Genomic DNA, 20,334 nt, shown 5'->3' on the forward strand with positions numbered 1-20,334 from the left:
TCTGGGTGATCATCCCTACCACATAGGGGTGTATAACAGCCCTTTTAAGGACCACCTATGAGCTATAAATACCATTCTGCTTACAAGATCCTGCATGACGCCTATTACCTGTTATAATCCTGTGACATACAAATAAGCGCTAACTCTCTAATCCATTCCCTGGCTGTCCTATGGTGAACCCAGCATTCTTACTCAATGATCTGCCTGCTAAGAAATAAAAAAGAAAAATCAGATGCACGATGCACATATCTATAAAGACACACCATCTTATAACGTATATCTGATGCTAACTGGTGAGGAACTTACATCATAAACCAAAAAGACAAAAATACAACAGAAAATATGTATACACAGCTATTACATAAAAGGATGGCTCTGTAGAGTAAATAAAGGGTCCAAAAACATATATAATATGACATAGTGTAGTAATACAGTCAATATATTCGAGTAGAATCAGGGATCGTTAGACAGAAAATGTTTTAGTCGGAAGATAAGGACATTTACAAAAAGAACATAAGATAGGTAGAAGATTAATTGTAGCCGGCCGGCATTAATTAGTTGAGATCCTTGCATTAACAGGACCCGTCTGTGTGTTATAATCCAAGACCGATGTAATGACTTCCTTACACATCTACAGCAAAGAGGCAGCCAAATCTTAGCTATGCCATTCTATTAGAGGTAATTTGTGGCATTTAAGAGTGGCAATTCAATATACAATCAGTATAAACATGATAGTCACCATTCACAGCGTAGAATGAAAATAGTCAGGTGGCAATATACAGTTTGCTGTCCGCAATTACCTCTGATAGTAGGGAATAGCTATAACATGCAGACAAGTTCTGCTTTACTGAGCAGTTCTTTTATATATGTTTTATTGCATGTTAAGAAAATAAATTTCTACTGTTTAATTATTTATGGGGAAATTTTATTTTTAAAGATAACATAATATCCAGTGCTCTGCCTGCTATCCTGTTGACCTGATCCAAAGTAAGTGGTCAGGAGGTAGCAGCTACAGTCATCAGCAAAGAGGTGCTGCAGCTGCTATTTACAACACCCAGAAGAAAGCGGTTGCAGATTCTAATGTTGGCAGCGACTATTCTCCTACAACTAGTGCAGAATTGGCACACTCAGTTGGCGAGTGTCTGGTGGCAAGTAACACCAGTAAGAGTGGTCAGAATTGGCTGGTTACTGATGTTATGGGAACACCATGATGAATCGATAAAACCATAAATACACTTACAAGAGAAAGACAGAGTGGCAGAGTAAGGCCACCCTGTCACAGTTAGATTGTCAAATTGCAGGACAAATATTTTGCTCCCTGTGGAAGGAGGAGCCTTGGTTGGATTAAGTTTTCTTTGGAGAGTGTGGCCTAGCCACCCTTATGCACATGTTTCCGTCCACAAACAGAGGGACAAGATTCATTTCTAGCAAGTGGAGTTATGATAACTTCTGGGATGGAGAGTGCATCTTTTTGAAGGTTTTCCACTTTTACAGAGAGTAGATGTTAATTATACCACAACTCTACTTTTAGTGGGACAACTTTTTCACCATCTAAATGTAATTCATATGCAGAAGTTCATTAGTGTGTGAACATAAATCAATGCATATCAAATATGAAAATGAACGTCCAAAAACTGTTAATAGACAATACTTTGAAATAGCCTTTTACTTTTACGAGCATGCACATTCCTACAGTGGACTGTAAGTGCATGTGGTGTACACCAGCATATGCGCCTGGCTCGCAAACAGGTGAATGTGTCTCCGCATTTCTCTTTATTCTTAAATGACTCCCTGTAATTTCATATATGTTACAGAGACATATTGCGTTACCTTGCGGCTAATTGAATACGCCCCTAGGTTTAGGGGAAAATGTATGGTACTGATATCTATGAATCTGACTGATAAAATACTAGGCCAGTGGTGGCCAGCTTGATGCACTTCAAGATAAAGTTTGGTATTATTTTCTATTTTGTAACCCACAGAGCTTTACTCACCGCCTCATTTCACAATAAGAGCTGGGGCCATGGGACAAGCTCTGTAGAGAATAAGAGCATTAAGCAGAGAAAAGCACAGAAGATGAATAAAGCAGGAGCTGGAGTGTTGCAGGTGAACTCTCAGTAGGCTGCCTGTTGCCATCACTGTACTAGATCTTGGCTGCCTTTACCAGTACAAGGACTACTGAAGCAAACTGCTAGAAGACAAGAAGTTTCAGATTCTGTTCCAAGCAGTGTCTAAAGTTTACTAATAGTCTTAAGAAACCTGTCCTGTGAAGTTTATATGTTCCATCTTTTGAGTAGCTATTGAGTAATTGCCTAACTACTAGAACTAGAGATGCTCAGGTTTTCTAAAAAACTGAGCCCACCCGAACTTAAGGTATCTGAGTAGGCTTGTGAGCCGGCTCGGTATCTCCGCGCATCCTCGATTCTAAATCGAGGCAAAACATCATCGTTGTGTTGACGGATCTCGCTGGTTTTGGATTCCATAAGTACCTCCCTCCCCAGCGAGATCCAGTGCCATTGCTCACGCAGAAACAGGGGTAGCAGTGTTCTTGTCACTCTCCAGACTCCAGTGCCATTGCTTATACAGAAACAGGAGGGGTAGTAGTGTTCTTGTCACTTGACAAATATTGACTGGAAATGATTGGAAATTAATGTTATTGAGGTTAATAATAATGTAGGGATAAAAAAGAGCCAAATTATGTGATTTTAGCAAAAATAAATAAATAGGGATTTTAGAAAAAAAATCAGGATTCAAAACAAAGACACGCGAGGGCGGTTTTGCCAGAACCAAAACACGAAGGTAATCCAGATCCAAAACCAAAACATGGGGGTCAGTGAACATCTCTAGTGAAAACCTACCCTTTGCTTATCCCACAATAAACTCCAGTATAGGATTTGAACCTATTAAAAAATGGTGGCGATTTTCTGTATGCACTGCTATCACTTTTGAGGCTTCTCTGGTGGTCCAACAGATTTCATCTCCTAGACATTTGTTTTCCACTTAGTGAACAGAACAAATGAAGTAAACTGTAATCTACCCCCAAAAATTACATGTGATGCTGCAAAACTAAATTTCTATTAACACTAAAAAATATACATATATCTCTGTATCATCTACAAAAACTATTTCATCTGGAAGAACGTGTTAAAAAAATCAAGTTTGTTTATTTATTTATGATTGATTCTCGTTCACTATTAGCACTATAGATTGTGTGACACACCAGTATTACAAGTGTGTCTAAAAAGAAATGAAAGTTAAACCTAAACAAACACTACTGTCCTTTAAACCCAGCAACCATTTGATTGTCGATAATAATAGTAATAATAACAGACTGTTTACAGAAGCCTATAGTCAAATACTGACAGTTTCAAATACAAATTTAAGCTTTAAAATAACTACATGTCTTAAAACACTAATGACCTGTGAAAAGGTGGCACTTTGGAGATAAAAAATGATTTCAAATATTTTTACACTTCTCAAAGATGAAATTCTTCATTTGAGATTAATATTATTACGCTCTCCGTATTATAATAAGGCTGTTTGCAACAGAAAAAAAAATCACAGCCTGAATTTCTGTGTATAATTGAGATGTAATTAAAAGGGCATATTCTGAAGTGATTTAATTTAGCTTTTGGGACAAACCCTAGTATCACACATCTTAAAAATCAAAGATAAATTAATGTGTAGTGGAGCAGCAGACGACCATATTTAGATAAGCTAATCTCAAAAATATAACCTTAATGCTGATTTTTACTGATTGGTTGCTTTCAATTTGCAGTTTCATTCTTTGTGCTATAAACAAACAAAAAAATATTACAGCACTGCAACTGGTCAAAATATAATCATGCCAAACACCATGCCGAAAAGATATGTTAGATAAAATGTATTTATATATAAACAGTATCACATCTAAATAGATGAAAAAGTATCTTAAAAATGCACATATAACACACATCTTTAAGATACTCTTTCATCTATTTAGATGTGATACTGTTTATATATAAATAAATTGTATCTAATATACCTTTTCAGCATCATGTTTGGCATGATTATGCTTTGACCAGTTGCAGCGCTTAATAATTTTTTTCTTTGTTTATAGTTTGCCTTATTTAGTGCAGCCTTACACACCCCATATTACAGCTGCGCTACTGATCAGATTTAAAATTTATATTTTATCACTATAATTTGATATATTAATTTCATTATTCAATTAGACCTATGGTGCGCCAATTAGATATTTTTCTTTGCTGTGTATTTCATTCTTTGTGCTGAATGCTGTCTGTTGTTCTTAAAAAAAAAAAGCAAAACTTGTTCATTGTCGGTATGACTTAAACCTGGATGTTTAATGTCTGTGCTGTGTTTGAAGACATTGCTTTCAAATAAACAGATCAATTGCATCTAAATTATCAATGCCACTGAGCAAATCATTGTGGTTATTGGAAAAGTTCATTTTCCCGTACAGTGAAACCTACTGTAGATATACATGTATGGTCCTAACTGGCAACAAGCTCCCAACTGTAGCTCTCAATGATTTCTAACTTCATTGCATCTCATGTGCATAAATAAATGAACATGTTAAAATGTTAAATACAAGTAATATGTAAATAGTGGATTATTAAATATATAAAATGAAACAATATTTTGTAAAATGGGCAGAGATTTGTCCCTACATGTCTGCTGCCCCATGCTGCAGCCTATATTGTACATGAGTTTACCTAGTTATGCGCCCACATGTAAAAAAAAGAATTTGTATTCCAGGATGTGATCATTTAAATGATATTAAAGCACATTAAAAATTGATGTTTGCAGAGGATTTGTGTCACCACAATTCCTGGGATGTGCTGGAAGCCAAGTTTTGACATATCAGATGCCCTTTGCACCGGTCATGAACACGATTTATGGGAATGGACAATTTCTTTGTGCATTTCTATCAATGTAATGAAAACATTAGAAAAATAAAAGTGATCGATGTAATAAATAAAGTTTTGATGTGCTCTTACACCCATGATTTTCACCATACAGGAGGCTATACTAGAGGCAGAACTAGCGAGCTGTGGGCCCCGATGCAGGGAAGCGGGGAGGATGGAGCCAGGGCCCACAGCTCACTAGTTCCCTGTGCAGCAGGCCCCATTATCTCCATGGGCACTATACCTGCTGCACCAATGGTAGTTCCGCCATTGGACTAAACCAAGCAGAAGAAAAACTGAGACATTCAAATTAATGAAAGGAGTGTTCATAAAGGTACCCACCAGGGATAAATAGCAGAGGGAGTGCAAGATCTCCAAAACCAAGTGTTCTTAACCCAATACATTGGTTGGCTAACACCTATCACACCCTTCCTATCTTTGTCCCTTCCTACGTGTTTAAATTTCTTCAATTCCTAACCTCCCGTTTTATCTGGTCGGGTAGACGTCCTCGTGTTCACCTGAAAATTTTGCAGAGGTCCTCACGGGGTGGCGGCTTACGGATCCCTGATTTCAAATGCTACTATCTTTCCGCTCACCTTGCCCAGTGTGTTCTGTGGTGTTGCTCCAACTCCCCTAGAACATGGATCCGTATTGAGGCTGAAGCGTTGGGTCTACTGTCCCCGGCATCTCTCCTATGGCTCCCACGACACAGCCGGCCAAAACGAGTTGCGCTCCACCCTACTGTGTCTCACTCCCTGTCAATATGGGACTCGATCTCTTAGAAAAAGGCTCTGTCTCCTAAACCATCTCCGTTGGTTCCACTTTTCAATTCTCCAGAATTTCCCTCTGGTCTCAAACCTGCTGCATTTTCCCCATGGTACTCTCAAGGAGTTAGATTTCTGAATGATCTCACCTGTACTGACACGTTCCCTCAATTCTCTGACCTTCAGCAAACTCTGACGATATCTCCAAAACTTTTTTACCAATATTTACAAATTCGTAACTTCCATAGCACATCCAAACAGCGACTTACCGCCCGCCCTCTCACGTCCTTTGAGTATTTGTGCCTTCGTCAAGCATTCACGACTGGCCTAATATCCACTCTTTATGCTGAACCTTCTCTGGACATATCAGACCAGAGGGATCCGCATGAATTGGCTTGGGAAAAGGACATTGGGGAACCCCTTGACCCTGAGGATTGGAGGGAAATTCATGAGAATGCTGCCTCTAGCTCCATGTGTGTAAAAATCAAAGAAAAGGTCTATAAAGTTTTGTACCGTTGGTACTATGTGCCAACTCGTCTTAATAAAATGTTACCTGATACATCTGATCGCTGCTGGAGAAATTGCTTCATGGAAGGGACATTCATTCACATTTGGTGGAATTGTCCAAAGCTGGCTAACTTCTGGTTGGATATGAAAATTTTGATAAATGCAATACTTCAGGTGTCGATCCCTAAAGAGCCTAAATTTTTCCTCCTTCCGCTAGGGATTCCTGGGGCTACACGCCATCAAAATAAACTAATTCGTCACATCTTAACGGCGGCCACATGCCAACTGGCTGCCGATTGGAAGCAACAAAATCCTCCATCTACCCAGTCTATCATTAATCGATATGGCACATACATCGTATGGAATTTATGACCAGCATTCTCAATAATTCCTCCAAATCCTTTAATAAAACCTGGTCTCCATGGTTATCCTTTTTCAACTTTTGCTCTCCTGTCACTCACCGGACCGTGAGTGACTATACGCTGGTGCGTGGCTCCCTAGCCTTCCTGCCGGCACCTATCTTGAACCGCGGCCGTCCGCCATCCTGATGGACTGCGCATGCGCAGCACCCAAGAACTCTTGTGACTGTTGCTTTTAATCTAATTGGTTGATCAGGCAACTCTCCCTATTTAAGGCACCTGTGCTCATTACCTCATTATTATTATTATTATTATTATTATTATTATTATTTTTTATTTATAGGGCGCCACTAGGTATCTGTAGCGCCGTACAGGGACAGACAGAAACACGATACAGGGTGAGACAGCACAGTACAGTTAACAGAAATCACAGTAACTCAGAAGCTCAATGAACAGCTAGATTAGAGGTGAGAGCCCCCAGCGGGGTAGAGACAGGGGCCGGAGGACCTCGTGGAGGAGACAAGGAGCTGGAGAGCAGAGTTAAGGTGGTGGAGAACAGAAGGAGAGGAGGCCCTGCTCGGAGGAGCGTACAATCTAAGGGGAGGGTAGGACGGACAGAGACACAATGGTAGGAGGAGGGAATGGGGATGACGGAGGCAGGGACGGAGGGGGGGGGAGAGGAGAATGAAAAGGAGGGAAGTAGGAGGGGGACAGGAGATCTCATTGCCTGATCTTGAGTCTCATTCCCTGTGAGTCTCTGAAGGTGTCTCCTGTGTTCTACTAGTGTCTTCAGTTTCCTGCTGATTCCTGTTCTACTCATCGCTGGTCTCCATACCCGCTACTGTCTCCTGTGTACTACTAGTGTCTTCAGTTCCTGTGGATTCCCTGTGCTACTCATCGCTGGTTTCCATACCTGCTACAGTCTCCTGTTTCCTGCCTGTGTCTTCAGCTGGACTCTGATTACCGGATCTACTAACCTGTGGTTCCTACACTCATCTCTGCCGTTCAGCATCTCTGCAGTCCCTGCATCTTCCTGTGGACAGACTGTTCTACTGAATAGCAGTATGCCTATCTGTTATTGACTTTCTACGTTTCCCCTCTCAGCAGCGGTATCCATACCCGCTATAGACTGTTATTGTTACGCTGCATATCTGTTTGGAACAAACCATACTACTCAGTCGTTATATGCACAATTGTGATTGACTATCCTTTATTGGCCTGCATATCTGTGCTGAGCAAGTCTCTACCAAGCAGCGCTACACATACCGTTATAGACTTTGCTGCATACGCTGCATATCTATTGGGATCAAGTTCCTCTGTGCTCCCAGTGTCTGCATCCTATTATCCTTTGTATGCCTCCACTCATCAACACCTGTACTCCTTGCCTATTAAGCAGTGGTACAACTTGCTGTACGCAGACCACTGACTTCCCCGCTACCTACCTGCACCTGGACAAGTCTTCTCACCATAAGCAGTGGTACAACTTGCTGTACGCAGACCACTGACTTCCCCGCTACCTACCTGCACCTGGACAAGTCTTCTCACCATACCAGTGGTACAACTTGCTGTACGCAGACCACTGACTTCCCTACTACCTCCCCGCATCTGCTCACATCCATCCTGATGTCCGTGTTCAAATCTGCCTTTCCACAATATCAGCTAGTCGCTGACTCATTGACCAAGATTGCTGCAAGTCACTGACTTTCCTATTATTTATTGGCATTCTCTCTCCATCTGCTCTGATATATGTTCCACTAGTCACCCTGCTACCAGAGGACCGTTGTGTTAACTTCACCACTCTGATAAGCCCAGTCATCTGGTGAATTCCTGGGCAAGACTCCTAGTGCCGGTGACATCTCCCTTCTAGTAGGTACCAATCTACTCGTTTCCTCTGTCTAATCTTTCAATAATTGTGGTCTTTCCGGTCACTTTCCTTCCTCCCCTTTTTTCTTTTCCCGCCTTCTTCCATCTTACGGCTCTAGCCACGCCGTCTCTCTTCCCCCTACCTCTCCCTACCCTTTTCCTTACTTCTTATTCAAAATTTGGAGTCACATGATACTAACATATCGTTGTTATTACCTTTTTTTTTTTTTGCTTCTGTTGGAAGCACGATTTATCTGACGTTGCTAATAAGTTTTATAACACTGTTATTTTTGACCCTTGTAGTCTATCTGTTTGTATTACTTTGACTCTCCAAAATAAAGTTTTTAAAAAAATAAATAAATAGACACAAACATAGTTTGCTGAGCTGGATGCCTGTCAGTTGATCATCGTCATTATCAGTTTGCAACTTACTCCAGGTGAGAGCACTCACACAGATACATTTCTTAACAAGTATATACCTGTCTGCTTCCAGGTGTACAGTGCACTTACTTGAACACGTCCGTATTGTAATTTGCCTACGCTTGCAAGCCCTTTGCCTCCCCTGATCTACATAAGGATTTCTATAAACAAGATGCAACTGACTGCATACAAACTCAAGAGAAAGTCTGTGCTGTAAGCATGCGCATTAGTAAAATTCATATTTTATACTACTCAAATGGACTTACATCCAACGCCACATGAAGCCCTTTATCTCTTGTTGTAGACATAAGTATATTATTTGAAAACATTCCTTATTTTGGGAAGAGGGTAGTATAAATAAGCATTTTACTAGGTTGCTTCCTTGTTTACACTGTCACAGTTGTGGAATTTCTAATAGTCAATAAAATGTTTTATTTCATAAACAAAACACATATAATGTTTAGTCCAAGCTGGGTGACTGTTTCATCTCTTTATTATAGCTTGGCTGAAGATGTTTTTCAGTCCTTTTGTAAATGACAACTTGTGTTGTACAAGAAACAGCAAAGTACAGCCGTACAAAAGGATAAAATCTATACTGATCTCACCTTCATCTCTGTGCTATTGGCAGTTGTCACTCATTGTGTGATATCATATATACACCTTCCAATTCTCGGCTTAAGTTTTCAGCTGAGGGCAAAATCTGTTAATGTCTGACACTGTCAGGTTTATAGAATGGTCAGAATTATTTGCTATTGGTTTTATGTAAATATATATTATTGTTATTAATTAGCCAATGTCTGTATGAGTGGGATTACCCATAGTGTGGCCAATGTAACTGCACTGTGGCCACCTATCTCCATAACATTATTTTAAACTACAGTTATTGGATGTATTTTACAAAATACATGGGACTCTATGCTGGCTGAAGAAGTATTTTTTCTATATTTTGAAGTTATTTGCATTAAATATATTAAATTATAAATATAAATGACCCAAGTCTATTCTGTTACAACCCCTGGTATTCCTCTTCTTTCCGTTTGCAAGCAGAGCTCTTCATAGTTAAAACGGAAAATGGGTGCGCACAGCTAGGGTAGGTGTAATTATGTTAAAACTCAGCTGCTAGAAAATGGGAGAGTCCACTCCCTTTTGATAACTGATACAGTGGTATTCAGTGCTTAAGTCTAACTAATGGGATATAGTGAAATGTCTTGGGGTAATAAAACATACATTTATTGATAAGATGCATACATTAAAAGAAAGGTTTCAATCAATCCACCCACCTCACCAAATGACTCTTTTATCCATATATCTCACCAATGCAATCTAATAAAGCCAATTTATCCCTCTATCATCTCCCATGATGAGTGATTACCTCTTATTAGTCCTCCAAAAACACTGGTCAGTGATATTTAAGAACCTCTACAGAGATAGACGATACCAAGATAGCCCTCCATACTACTGTGATAATATAATATCAGTACATACAATATTTATACATGTCGCAACACAATAAAACCGTATATAGTTTTCCGATCTAGGACAAATCATGAGATAAGGATGCTAAGTGCATTATATAGGTTCATCATTTATATCCCATTTTTCATTTTATTTTCATTAATTTTGTACATACCCACATTGTAATGGTCAATTTTAACACTATTGCCATCTTCATATTCATTTTTATCTCATGTTATCATGCCATCCCCAATCATCTATACATGCATATATATAATTATTTCTTAACATAACTAATGAATGGACATCATTTGGCTGACCTCTGTTACATAGAGAATGAAGAGCACAGTGCTTAAGGATTTAACAATTTGTATACATGGTTACAGACAATTTTGTCAATGTACTACTATGTATAACATGGTCTATTATCATATCAACTGCAGTCCGATATATAGTCATCCTGCAATATGTGAAAAACAGAACTTTGGAACCAGCTGGGTATTCATTACAAACTTATATACACAAAATCCCCCTAAGGACGTATTAAGAATTGAGTCTGTAATTGAACCAATAGAAACTGAACAAACCCAATGTAACTACGATACGAAGACATAAACCAATCACAGCACAAGCCTTGAAAAGTCACATGTCCTTGACGAAACGCGTCGGCACCATGCCCATTTCCGGAAGTAGCCGCGTACACTCCACACTGGAATGCGCGCCGAGTTGAAAGACACAAGATATACTTCAACACAGCAGGTGTGCAGCATTGGATACACGGCTTCTACGACATCTTATCGTTCAACTACATCTTAGGAAAGGACTAATTGCAAGTATTTTGATTTATCCTCCAATACCACTATCGAACATCCTTAAACATTTGACGGTTTATTCACTGCAATAGAGACTTTTTATGATAGGAGTGGATCTCCTTATTTTTAGAGACTACTAATTATTATTGGCACCATGGACTTTTTTTGTGCATTTTAACACTTATTTTATGCAATACCTTCAAGTGTGACATATCCAAACAGCATTCCTAAACAACTTTTCTTTTAATGTATGCATGTTATCAATAAATGTATGTTTTATTACCCCAAGACATTTCACTATATCCCATTAGATAGACTCAAGTGCTGAATACCACTGTATCAGAGCTCTTCATAGTAACTAAGGGAGACACTTTCTAATCATGTCTGTGTATATGCCATTATTACCAAATAGGAACAATTATTTACATTCTTCTTTTATGATTTTCAGAATGTTATGGTTCATGTTTTTCAGGTAAATAATTTCATAACTTTACCTGTATTCATAATGATTAACTAGCCCTCATGTGTCCCTTCCTTCCATTCTTAACTCCATCTGATATTTTTGCAGAATCAGACACTTTCCCAGAATACCTCACATGAGATAGCACCAAAGAGTATTGCGGCATGGGGACTGCTTACGTTGAACTAATGACTGGATATAAACAAACCTCCTCCGCATATCAGCTGGTAGTCTGTTTCTGTGGTACACATGGCCTCAAATTCTATACTATGGCCCCTGTGCTTCTTATAGTGGTTGACCATGCAGACCAGTAGGAAGTTATTCATTCTCTCAGTCACTCTTCCCTACGCACAATCAGGCTGAGGTGGGGCCGCAGATGTGACCAGAGCCCTATCCGTCCTCACCCAATCATCACCTCCCCTGGTGGAACTACATTGATAACCAAGCAATTACTTAGTTATTCCTAATTGATAATTGTGTTTGACTGTGTGCAGTTTATTTTAAACAAGAATCACACAGAGTTTAATTTCAATTGTTTTTATTTAACAATATGCAGAGATGCAATTGAAATATTGATGAAGTTTTATTTATTTATTTATTTAGCACATCCAGCGCCCAGGAAATCCCAAATATCTAGGTGCAGTCATTTTGACCAATTCACCAGTATTTCTGTAATAATAGCCATTGTTCTGGTCATGTTTGGGGCTCCCTGGGATCTGGTTTCAGAGTTACAGATCTAGAGATCCAGAGGAACGTGAAGAAAATGTTACCCTAGTCTATGTGTGTTAGGGAATTCAAACTGTAAGCTCCAATGGGGCAGGGACTGATGTGAGTGACACATATTCTCTGTACACTGCTGCAGAATTGGTAGCACTGTATAAATAAATGATGATGACATACAGATGAAGGAGTGGTAGCTGGAAGACTCCCACCTACCACTCTGACCCACATTTTTGTTTAAATGAATGTCATTTCAGAGCACAATTCATATTTTTATATATTGAATTTTTTTAAACAAAAATTATTTCTACGGCAGTTTTACTGATGTTTTCAAAACTGTAGGCAATTGTGAGGGAAAAGTGGGGATTAAAAAGGTTTAAACATGCATGTTTTCAAGGATTTTTTAATTAGTTGTAATTTGAAATTATATTTGAGATATATTTTCTTTGTAGGACTTTCAGTTTGTATTTTTTAAATATTTCAGACACAGCTTTGTGAATCCGGCTATAAGGCGAATCATTGTCACATTGCCAAACCGCTCTGTTGCTTGCAGTGGCCACCAAACAGTAAAAAAAAATCACTATATAATATCAGGCTCTCTGTAAAGGTTCTGTAAGAAACCACTTTCTGTTTTCTTTCCAACAGTCCCTTTTCTGCGGTATAATAGTCTTTACCTCAGACCCTTTTTGAAATTCAGACCCACTGTAGTGTTAATATAAGAACTGACAATATGTTGACAATCAGTCATTAGGTTTATACATATATAGCACAGGTTATAATGCTGCATACATAGGGCCGAATGCAAATAGGCCTCTTACTGTTAGGGCCCATGACCACCAGGATGCGATGTTAGAACAGTAGTGTAAAGATCTTCACCTTTAGCAGTAGCCTTTCCCATAGAGCTTTATGTGCTCACAGGTACTCAGATGCCCCCAGGACTTAGGCTCATAGCAGTAAAAGCTCATCCAAGATGGCGGCAGAGTAGATGGAACAGAGGGCGCTAGCCCAGACTGGAGCGGGTGGTCAAAGGCAGGCCGAGGTCAGAGGTCCGTAGCAAAGAGCAGAGTCCAGAATACAAGCCAAAACGTCAGGGTCACAGGCAAACAGTGAAAAAGAAGGAATTCATTCTGCTCTAAGGCCAGGACATCCTCCTCAAATACATAAAGAGGTTTATTATGAGGGGGTGCTCTCGCCAACTAAGATATGTAACTTAGGACAAAGATAGGTGACAAAAGACACCTGAAAGAAGTTGGCTATAGAGGCACTCCAGTCCCTACTCTATAAATAAAAAAACCTTTATTAACATTTATTTTAAAAGAAACCTACATCCAGGTATCGAATGAGCAGTGAAATATTAAAAAGAAAGAAAGGAAGTCTGGTTAACGGTATGAAATGAGACATTCTACTGAAACGGTCAACCACTACCCAGATAGTATTGTGGCCTGCTGAAGAACGGAGCTCCACAATAAAATCCATAAACAAATGTGTCCAAGGATTTGTAGGAACAGATAATGGTATGAGGTGACCAGAAGGATGGTTCCTAGGGGTTTTGTTTTTAGCACAGATTTCACAGGGCATAGCAAAGTCTTGAACATCTGAAGACATGGTGGAACACCAAACAAAGCGTGAGAGATTTTCTGTGGTTTTACAGATACCAGGATGTCCGGCGATTTTATGGTCGTGGGCCTCAGTGAGGACAGCCATTCGAAGGTACATCGGCACAAATAAGTGGTTTGCGGGTGTATCAAAAGGGGGGCAATTTTTGGAATCTGCGAAGGGTTATACCCAAGTCCTGGGCTAAACCTGTGTGGATAATTGAAGGTGGTATAATTGGCAGTGGTTTCAGAACGGGTGCATGATGAGAAACAAAAACTTCTGGATAAAGCATCAGCCTTAGTATTCTTTGATCCTGGTATATAACTGATAACAAAACGGAAGCCAGTAAAGAACAATGACGGGCTTGCCTTGGATTCAGCCATTTTGCTGATTCAATATATTGGAGGTTCGTATGGTCAGTGATGACTGAGATGACATGGATGGCTCCTTCTGGCCAGTGACGCCATTCTTCAAAAGCCCACTTGATGGCTAAGAGTTCTTGATTACCAACATCATAGTTGGACTCTGCAGCAGAAAACTTGCGGGAGAAGAAGGCGCAAAGAAACAGTGATTACCAGGATCTTTTTGAGAAAGCACAGCGCCCACACCAATGCCAGAGGCTTCAACCTCCAGAATGAAAGGCAGCTCAGCATTAGGATGTCTTAAGACAGGAGCGGAGATAAATGTCTTTTTTAGAGCCTCAAAGGAATTAATAGCTTCTGAGGACCAATTACCAGGATCTGCCCCTTTACTGGTGAAGGCAACAATGGGAGCCACCAAATCGGAAAAACCTTGAATAAATCTTCGGGAGTAATTGGCGAAGCCCAAAAACCTTTATACAGCTTTCAAATTAATGGGCCGCACCCAATCTAGAATAGCTTGAACTTTACTTGGGTCCATAGAAAAACCAGTAGAGGATGTATTATATCCAAGGACTCATACACTCTGAACTTCAAATTCACATTTTTCAAGCTTGGCAAACAAATAATGGTTCCGTAATTTATGGAGTACTTGCTGAACATGGAGCCGGTACTGAGACAATGAATGGAAATATATCAGTATATCATCCAAGTACACAACATCGAACTGATAAAGGAATTCACAGAGAACTTCATTAATGAGATTGTCACGGGCACTAGGAGTCTTTGCCCAGGATATCACCAGATGATGATCTTACCAGAGTAGTGTGGGTTACACAGTGGTCCTCTGGTAGCAGGGTGACTAGCGGAACATATGACTCAGGAGATGGTGAGAGGATGCAAATAGAAAAGTCAATTACTAGCAGCAATCTGGTTAATGATTAGGTAGATATGAACACGAGGATCTTGATGGACGTGAAGAAGTGCAGGGAGGTAACGGGGAAGTCAGTGGTCTGCGGACAGCAAGTTGTACCACTGCTATAGTGAGAAGACTTGTCCAGGTGTAGGTAGGTAACGGGGAAGTCAATGGTCTGCGTACAGCAAGTTGTACCACTGCTTGTAGTGAGAGGACTTGTTCCAGGTAGGTAACGGAGAAGTCAGTGGTCTGCGTACAGCAAGTTGTACCACTGCTTATAGTGAGAGGACTTGTTCCAGGTGCAGGTAGGTAACTGGGAGTCAGTGGTCTGCATACAGCAAGTTGTACCACTGCTATAGGTGGGGATAGGTACAGGTGTCGATGAGTGGAAACATAGAATGTAGACACTGAGAGCACAAGGAACTTGATCCCAAACAATATGCACAAGTCTATGTTGGTGTGGCAGGCGCTGCTTGACAGAGACAAATTCACTACTGGAATCCAGGCTAATAGCAGAAGGTCAATTAGCATATGTATCTCATGACTGAACAAAGAGGTAAACTTCCCAACAGATATGCAGAGTAATAACACAGTCTCAGGGAGATAGAGGATTCCGTGGGTAAGTGGAGAACAGTCCAAGCGGATATGCAGTAAACGAATACAGTCAATAGAAAGTAAACATACCGCGGTTCAGTTGAGCAGGCTGTCCACGAGAGGATACAGGAACAGCTGAGCGGCTGCACGCCAGCACGAGTAAAGAAACCACAGGTGAGTGGTAGCGGTAATCAGGGTCTGGGTCAGCACACAGGCAGAGAACTTGACACGGGTAGAACAACGATGAGCAATGCAGGAATCACTGGAGATAGCGAACACGAGTAGAACAATGGAGGTAATAGCGGACTGGAAGCCGCAGATGATTAGAGCAGGAATCAGCAGGGAACTGAAGACATAGTAGAACACGGGAGACTTGTAGCGGTCTGGAAACCGGCAGGAATCAGCAGGGAACTGAAGACATAGTAGAACACAGGAGACTTGAAGCGGTCTGGAAACCGGCAATGAGTTGAGCAGGAATCAGCAGGAAGCTGAAGACACAGAGAAGTACACAGGAACACCTTCAGAGACTCACAGAGAATGAGACTCCAAGATCAGGCAACAAGGTAATGAACACAGGTGCTTTAAATAGGGAGCGTTGCCTGATCAACCAATTAACTAAAAGCAAAGGTCAGAAGAGTTCTTAGGAACTGCGCATGCGCAGACCCTCAGGATGGCGGGCGGCCACGGTTCAGGATAGGTGCTGGCAGGAATACTAGAGAGCCACGCACCAGTGAAAAGGCACTCACGGTCCGGTGAGTGACAGAGATCTTGGAAGACCGCTGGTGCGTTACAAAGACCGAATGGCATAACCAAATACTCGTAATGGTTGGAATGGGTATTGAAAGCCGTTTTCCACTCATCTACTTCTCTGATGCGGGTGAGATTGTATGCCCCGCGAAGGTCAATTTTGGTGAAGATGGTAGCACCTCGAAGTTGGTCAAACAAAACCGAGATGAGAGGAAGTGGGTAGGTGTTTTTAATAGGGATTTTGTTAAGATTTTGTGAAATCAATGCAGGGACATAATCCACCATCCTTCTTAGAGACGAAACACAGCCAGTTCCCACCGGATATTTTGAAGGTCTAATAAAGCCTTTTTGTAAATTTTCCTCTACGTATTCCTGCATGGCCTTGGTTTCAGGATCGGAGAGTGAATACAGTCTTCCTTTTGGTAATTTAGAGCCAGGAATTAACTCGATGGTACAATCAAAGTCCCGATGTGGAGGAAGAGTGTCAGCCCCTTTTTTTGAACATACATCCCAGAATTCATGGTACTGAGAGGGAAGTAATTCAGAAGCAGGCTGGAGCATCCGAAGAGGCAAGCTCAAACAAGTCTGAGGACACTCGGAACTCCACTGGGTAATCGTTCCTTGTGCCCAATCAATTACAGGGTTATGAAGGTGCAGCCAGGGATGCCCCAATATCACTGGTACAGATGGGCAATTAATAAGGTAGAAAGACAAAGTTTCTGAATGAAGGAATCCCACTGTCAGGTGTAACTGGGGAGTTTCATACAAGACCTTGCCGCCTGGGAGTGATCCTCCTTTTAGACCACATACAGTAATTACTGTACTGATAGTCTTGAAGGGAATTCCAGAAGATTTGGCGAATCCAATATCCTGAAAATTTTCAGCGGCACCACTATCAATAAAGGCTGAGATATCGACTGAATGAGCACCATAAGTGATGTGCGCGGGAACCAAAACTGCATTTTTGAGGAGTTAATCTGCAGACCTAGGTGAACCTCCTCTTTATCTCCTAGGCCAACTCTTTTTCTGACTTGTTAGGGCAGGAACGAAAAAAATGTCCTTTGATGCCACAGTAAAGGCACAGACCTTGAGTCCGTCTTTTGTTTTTTTTCCTCTGCAGAGAGACGGTAGGCTCCTAATTGCATAGGTTCCTCCGTGTCCAATGATGCAGAAGCAAATGCAGATGATGAACAGGATGGTGCCTCTTTCTCCACCTTCCTCTCTTTGATCCATCTGTCGATTTTGATGGCGAGTTGCATGAGACTCTCCAACGAAGTTGGAGAAGGGTACTGTACCAACGCATCTTTGATCTGCTCTGACAAACCTAAGCGAAATTGACCAGCGCCTGAACTCAGCACAGTATTCCTCAGCAGAGCGCCGACCTTGTTTCAGGGCCCTAAGGTGAGCCTCGGCTGAAGCCACCTGATCTGGATTGTCCTAAAGCAGGCCTAAAGCATTAAAGAATGCATCAATGGACTGTAATGAAGGGCTTGCAGGAGACAGACTGAACGCCCAGGATTGGAGAAGGGATATAATAATACCAACACTCTGCTGCTCCGAAACTGAAGAACGGGGTTTTAGCCGGAAATAAAGCCTACAGCTTTCTTTGAAATTGTGGAATAGGGCTCTCTCCCCCAGAGAAACGATCTGGCAGGTTCAAAAGGAGGTGCCAGGAGACCTTGCTGGGCTTGCAAAGTCCTAGAAGCTCATAAGCTTCCTCTTGTGCGGATAAATGGTGCGATAGTCCTTGGACCATCTGGAACAGAGTTTAGATCTGCCCGCTAAGACTTGGGCTGGAGAGGGGTTTGTCCCGTTTTCTTCCATGAACAATCCTCTCCAGTAAATTTACTGGCCGGTTATAATGTTAGGGCTCACGACCACCAGGATGAGCTTTTAGAATAGTAGTGTAGACATCTTCATTTTTAGCAGCCACTTTTCCTGTAGAGCTTTATGTGCTCACAGGTACTCAGATGCCTCCAGGACTTAGGCTCAGAGCAGTAAAAGCTCATCCAAAATGGCGGCAGCATAGATGGAACTGAGGGCACTAGCCCAGACTCGAGCGGGTGGTCAAAGGCAGGCCGAGGTCAGAGGTCCGTAGCAAAACAGCGAAGTCCAGAATACAAGCCAAAACGTCAGGGTCACAGGCAAGCAGCAAAGTCCAGAATACAAGCCAAAAGGTCAGAGTAACAGACAAACAGGCAAGGTCCAAGGTACAGGCAAGGATCACAACAGCAGATCAGGCAAATAGATATCCAACAGCAGGTCAGCACAGCACAGGACTGGCCCTCCCTGCCTTAAATACTGAAGGTAGCCAATCAGGGCCTTGCCCTGAAGACCATCCACAGGCACTGCCTAATTAATAAATACAATAATTAAATAGGCCATAGGCTGTATAGCTTCCGCGCACGCGCCTGGCTGCCCTATATTGCCGGGATACGGCGCTCAGAGTCTCGGTGTCCGAACGTTGCCCTAGCATCGGTCAGCCCGAGAACCGGAAGTGACATCCCGGCTGTCAAGGAGACGGCTGGGATGCCACACAGTGAGGAAAGCGAACCGCGGCGACTTTGGACACCGCCGCGGCTTGTTACACTTACATGGCAACACAATATATCATTTGTGATTTGGATATGCACGTGTAACTGCTAACTTAAAATCATTTTTACAACCTCTATTTTTTTATCTTGCCTTTTCAATCTCCCCATTCTGTTCATTACTTTACTATGCAATCTCTGCATTACCATAATAACCCCATCATTACAACAGCATTAATCTGTCAGTACACTATGTTTATTCATGAGGATTCAATTACCCTACCACCTGTACCCTGCAGTTTAAGGTTTTATGCTCTGCACTGCTTGTATCTTTAAATAGAGAATACAGAATTATACCTATTAATATGGGCTCCAAGTGTCTTGGACTTAGGCTAGAGATATTTCTGTAAAGTAGCTACAGCCCCTATCTACCTACCAGCAACCGAATGTACAATCCTCTGGATTGGGGAAAAAGAGGGCAATGCTTTGTGGGTTCAATATGAGGTATTTTAAGTTGTAAAACCATAACTTATCATTGTACCCTAGGCTTGTAAAATATATTCAGTGCTATTAAAAAATGTTTACATTGGATTATTTTTAATTATAGTGATTTTTTATATTCATTCCAATTAACTTTTTTATAAGATGGCTGGATGATAATTAATTCAAGGCAGAAGTTTGAAAATGTTCTCATTGTTTGCTTGACTGTGCTTTATTTGTGTAGACCATGTGATATGCAAACATACAGAACTTATGTAATCTGTAGGGTATCATCTGTAGCGTTATAGGAATACTAGCATTGCTATAATTATGCTCAATGTCGTCAATTCCATTTTGGAATTCCCATGCCTATTAATATGACAATTTGTGAACAGCAGAACATATATGCAGATTTCCAGTTAAATTCTCTACCAACTCCTCCAGTATATCTTTTGTGGGATTAATCAATATATTAATAGGGTTTTATATAAATCATAAAATGCTGTATGTTTTATTAATTGCCGAAAACATATAGCTTTCTTTTTATGGTAAAGTGTGGTATCAAAGAATAGAAAATGAGGGCTAGGACATTAAAATGTAGTGTAAATGTTTCATGTAAGGGGTCTATGTGTTCTCAGAGCAGATTCGAAAAATGGCCAGATTTACAAGTATATATTTAGTTCATACTTACCCACTCTTCTGAAATTCCTGTGAGACTTTTGAATTCAGGATATGTCTCCCGGTCTCTCTGAAGAGCAGGCAATTCTTTCTCTTCTGACCCACTTCCTAAGGCAATGGGCAGTGGTCCAGAATTGAACCAGCCACATGTATTGAGCTCTCCACA

The 20,334-nt window shown here is 41.0% G+C and overlaps 1 protein-coding gene across 2 annotated transcripts in view; it reads left to right on the forward strand.

Annotated features, from left to right (window-relative positions):
- The window catches only part of C7H3orf70 (chromosome 7 C3orf70 homolog), a 125,806-nt gene that overhangs the window by 99,801 nt on the left and 5,671 nt on the right, over positions 1-20,334 (forward strand). The window lies entirely within an intron of this gene.

The sequence above is a fragment of the Mixophyes fleayi genome, chromosome 7 (assembly GCF_038048845.1).
Source record: "Mixophyes fleayi isolate aMixFle1 chromosome 7, aMixFle1.hap1, whole genome shotgun sequence".
Lineage (NCBI taxonomy): Eukaryota > Metazoa > Chordata > Amphibia > Anura > Limnodynastidae > Mixophyes > Mixophyes fleayi.